The sequence below is a fragment of the Anomalospiza imberbis genome, unplaced genomic scaffold (genome assembly GCF_031753505.1).
Source record: "Anomalospiza imberbis isolate Cuckoo-Finch-1a 21T00152 unplaced genomic scaffold, ASM3175350v1 scaffold_1317, whole genome shotgun sequence".
In the NCBI taxonomy this organism is placed as follows: domain Eukaryota; kingdom Metazoa; phylum Chordata; class Aves; order Passeriformes; family Viduidae; genus Anomalospiza; species Anomalospiza imberbis.
The window spans coordinates 5,001-10,000 of NW_027099714.1; positions in this window are offsets into that span (position 1 = coordinate 5,001).

Sequence of the window (5,000 nt, forward strand, 5' to 3'; positions counted from 1 at the left end):
TCCCCCTCGCGAAAGGGAGAGCGGAAAAGCCCGCTCGGACTACGGCCGCACGACCCGCGAGTAAAACGGCTGCCCTGGTCGGCCTCGGCCTCGGCCTCCGGGCGCCGGGACCGTGGGTAGACCTGTTGTCCCCGGCCGACCATGTCGTGGGTAGACCTGTTGTCCCCGGCCGACCAGGTCGTGGGTAGACCTGTTGTCCCCGGCCGACCAGGTCGTGGGTAGACCTGTTGTCCCCGGCCGGCCTTGGTCTCCGGGACCGTGGGTAGACCTGATGTCCCCGGCCGACCAGGTCGTGGGTAGACCTGTTGTCCCCGGCCGGCCTTGGTCTCCGGGACCGTGGGTAGACCTGATGTCCCCGGCCGACCAGGTCGTGGGTAGACCTGTTGTCCCCGGCCGGCCTTGGTCTCCGGGACCGAGGGTAGACCTGATGTCCCCGGCCGACCAGGTCGTGGGTAGACCTGTTGTCCCCGGCCGGCCTTGGTCTCCGGGACCGTGGGTAGACCTGATGTCCCCGGCCGGCCTTGGTCTCCGGGACCGTGGGTAGACCTGATGTCCCCGGCCGACCAGGTCGTGGGTAGACCTGTTGTCCCCGGCCGACCAGGTCGTGGGTAGACCTGTTGTCCCCGGGCGACCGGACCGTGGGTAGACCTGTTGTCCCCGGCCGACCGGACCGTGGGTAGACCTGTTCTCCCCGGCCGACCGGACCGTGGGTAGACCTGTTGTCCCCGGCCGGCCTCGGTCTCCGGGACCGTGGGTAGACCTGATGTCCCCGGCCGACCAGGTCGTGGGTAGACCTGATGTCCCCGGCCGACCGGACCGTGGGTAGACCTGTTCTCCCCGGACGGCCTCGGTCTCCGGGACCGTGGGTAGACCTGTTCTCCCCGGCCGGCCTCGGCCTCCGGCCGACCGGACCGTGGGTAGACCTGTGCTCCCCGGCCGGCCTCGGCCTCCGGCCGCCGGGACCGTGGCTAGACCTGTTGTGCCCGGCCGGCCTCGGTCTCCGGGCTCCGGGACCGTGGCTAGACCTGTTGTCTCGGCCCCGTCGTGGCTTACCTTCGCCCGGCCCCTTCGTAGACCTGGTATCTCGGCTCCGACTTAGCCTCCGGCCGCCGCGTGCCGGGGTAGACCTGTGTTCCTCCAACCGATGCCCCCCCCCCGCCTGGCCCTGTCCCGGCCTGCAAGCTCGTGTAAGGCGGGCGGCCCGCGCATCCGGGAGGGAGGGAGCGGCGCGGGTGGTGGGTGCGGTGTCCGAGGGGGTGGCGGCGGAGTGCGAGTGTGTGGAGTGGGCGTGTGTGTCACTGTGTCTGTCTCTCTCTCTCTCTCTCTCTCTCTGTCTGTGGGAACGAGGGCCAGGGGCCGGCGGCTTCGTCCCGGCCCCGGGCGCCTCGGCTCCGAGCCCCCGGGGCCCCCCAGACCCCTGCCGGGCCTGGAGGGTCTCTGCGGACCGTGAAAGAACCGGCCCAAAAGCGGCCGCCCGCTTTCCCGCTTGCACAGGGCGCAGGCGGCCCGTCAGCTCGGTCTGGGGGTGCTCTGGATACTAGAGAAAAACGAAATAAGAATTGCCAAGGAAATTTCTCTTCCGGACGAGTTTCTTCTTGTACCAAACAAATAGGAGAGTCGTTCTTTCAAAGAAAGGAGAAAAGAAACGGGATTGGGGCGGGGGGGGGGGCGGGAAGGAATAAACCCCCAAAACCCCAAAACCGGGCGGCGGACAGCAGGTCTAGCCCGGCTCCGGGGCCGCCGGGCTCGGCGCGGCGCCCGGGCGGCGGGCGGTGGGCGGCGGACAACAGGTCTACCCCGGGGACAGCAGGTCTACCCCGGGGACAGCGGGTCTACCCCGGGGACAGCAGGTCTACCCCGCGCACAGCGGGTCTACCCCGCGGACAGCAGGTCTACCCCGCGGACAGCGGGTCTACCCCGCGGACAGCGGGTCTACCCCGCGGACAGCGGGTCTACCCCGCGGACAACCGGTCTACCCCGCGGACAGCGGGTCTACCCCGCGGACAGCAGGTCTACCTCGCGGACAGCAGGTCTACCCCGCGGACAGCAGGTCTACCCCGCGGACAGCAGGTCTACCCCGCGGACAGCAGGTCTACCTCGCGGACAGCAGGTCTACCCCGGGGACAACAGGTCTACCCCGCGGACAGCAGGTCTACCCCGGGGACAACCGGTCTACCCCGCGGACAGCAGGTCTACCTCGCGGACAGCAGGTCTACCCCGCGGACAGCAGGTCTACCCCGCGGACAGCAGGTCTACCCCGCGGACAGCAGGTCTACCTCGCGGACAGCAGGTCTACCCCGGGGACAGCAGGTCTACCCCGCGGACAGCAGGTCTACCCCGGGGACAGCAGGTCTACCCCGCGGACAACCGGTCTACCCCGGGGACAACAGGTCTACCCCGCGGACAACCGGTCTACCCCGCGGACAGCAGGTCTACCCCGCGGACAGCAGGTCTACCCCGCGGACAGCAGGTCTACCCCGGGGACAGCAGGTCTACCCCGCGGACAGCAGGTCTACCCCGCGGACAGCAGGTCTACCCCGCGGACAGCAGGTCTACCCCGGGGACAGCAGGTCTACCCCGCGGACAGCAGGTCTACCCCGGGGACAGCAGGTCTACCCCGCGGACAACAGGTCTACCCCGGCTCCGGGGCCGCCGGGCCCGGCGCGGCGCCCGGGCGGCGGGCGGTGGACGGCGGACAACAGGTCTACCTCGCTCCGGAGGGACTTAGGCGATTTCCGGCAGCGGCCGGGTAGACCTGTTGTCGCGGCCGGGTAGACCTGTTGTCGCGGCCGGCTCCGGAAGTTCACCAAGGGGTCGCTGTTTTCAGCTGCCTCCGGCTACGTCATCGCAGGGGCCGGCCTGCGGCGGCGCACCTTCCCGGTCGCTTTCCATCGGTCCTCTTGGAGGCGTCTGCGGCCTGGGACTCGTCTGTCCGTACTATGGGAGCGAGGTGACGGGCCGTCTCCCCGCAGGCTCGTCCCGTGCCTGTGACCGAAGCGGCGAGGGAGGCCGGGGGCCCCCGTGCGCAGTCCTCCGAGCGAGGCGAGTGCCGCTGACGCGGGACGAGCCCCGTGGCGTCGTCCCGGTCCGCCCGTCTGGCCCAGGGAAACGGGGTGTACGGTTCGAGAGGCGAGAGAGAGCTCGAGAGAAAGAGGAGAAATAAAGCGAGAAGGGAAAAAAAGAGGGAGAGAAGCCGAGAGAGACCGAGTACGAGCTGCGAGCTGCCCGTCGGCCGCGGCCATCGATTTCGTGGGCCGTGTCCCGCTTCGGCCCGGCTGTGGCCGGCTTGGCGAACGGGGGGGCGCCCCCCCTGGGGATTGCTGGCGGGCGAGGCGGCGGCGCCTCGCCCCTTTCCTGCCCGGCCTTAAGCCGGGGCGCGCCCCGCTCGGCGGGCGCGCTTTCGGGCTGTCGCTCCGGTGCGGTGGGCGGCAGCCGCGGGTGGACGCGGCCGGGGCTTTTCCCGGCCCTCGCCTGAGAGCCCCGAGCGCGGCGCGCGCGGGCCCGCCGAGGTGGCGGCGTCCCGTTCCCCTGCTTCCCGACCTGGTTGTGCCAGCGTGTCCGTGTCGGAAGGGTGGCGGGGGCCCGTGCGGCGGGGCGCGCGGCCCGGCCTCGGCGTCGCTGCCTCGCTTGAGGGACTCGGTGACGGCGGTCGCCCGATGAGCTGTGGAGGCGGGGGTGGCGGCACCCCGCGCCCCACCAGCGCGCGCTGTTGAAGTCGTCCCCCTTCCTCGGCCTTAAGCCGGGGACCCGCGTCGCGGGCGAGTTTTTTCAGGGGCGGAGGCCGGCCGCGGTGGCCGGCCGCCCTAGCACGGACCGGAAGCCGACCCAGAGCCCCCCCGGAGCGTTGTCGCGGGCGAGGCGGCGGCGCCTCGCCCTTCCTCGGTCCTGTGAGGATCGAGCCGTTTACCGCCGGTGCAGGGGCGGGGGGGCGGGTTGTGCCAGCCGGGTCCGTTGCCTTTTTTTTTTTTTTGGTTCGGACGTGCCGACTTGCGGGCGGTGTGGGGGCCGCCCGCCAGGCCTCCGTCGCTTTTTTTTCTCTCGCGGCCCTAAGCCGCGGCACCGAGAAGCGCGCGCGGAAGGCGCGCGGGCCCACGAAAAGCGAAGGCGTGCAGGCGAGAGAGAGAGAGCGAGAACGCCGGTGGGGTTGGGCGGGGGGGGGGGTGAGAGGTGCGTGCCTCGCCCCACCCCGCCCCGGGCCCGCGGCCCCCGTGGCTAGCACGGGTGTCCTTGTGTGGCGCGCGCCATGTGCCTTTTTGTTGTGCCGTCCCCCGGCTTGTTTTTTTTTTTTTTTTTTCCGGAGGGAGAGCCGACCGCCGCGAGGCGGGCGAAAGCCGGTGGCCCGTGGGGCACGGTCGGCGGCACCTTTCTCGAACGCTCGGGTGGGTTCCCCGGGCGAAAGGGTGAAGCTCGCCCCTAGCCCGGCGGTCCCGCCCCGCCGTTGCCTGGCCGAGAGAAGTGTTGTCCGCGGGCGGGTGGCGGCACCCCCCCCCTCCTTACGCTCCTCTGCCGCGCCCGATCCTCGGGCGGCTGTCCCAGGGCCGGCGTGGCCGTCGGGGCCCTGGTCAGCGTTTCGGCGGCTGCTTTGCCCTCCTCTTCTCCGCAGCCGCCGCCTCCTTGTCCGATCGATGTGGCTTTTCGGGTCGCGTCGGAGAGGGCCCCCGGCCGGCCGGGCTCTTCCGGGGCTTCTCTGTCATGGGGAAGCCTACGGCGGGGTCCGGTGCTCGGGCCGGGCGGTCTCCTTTCCGCTTCGCTTCCCGTCGCAGGCGAGGTGTCGCCCCTCCCGCTGCCGGGGGGAGGGCGTCTTGACCGTCCCTGGCTGTGTGACGGCCGCGTGGCCCCGCCAGTTTGCCAAGGTGTCCTTCCGAAAACACGCGAGGCGTGCCGGTTGCTGGCCTCGGTCCCGGGCAGCGCCCGCGGGTGCCGGCCGCGAGCAGCGCCGGGCGGCGGTGCGGCTGGAGCTGAGCCGCGAGAGCTTTGAGAGATGCACAGAGAGAGAGAGA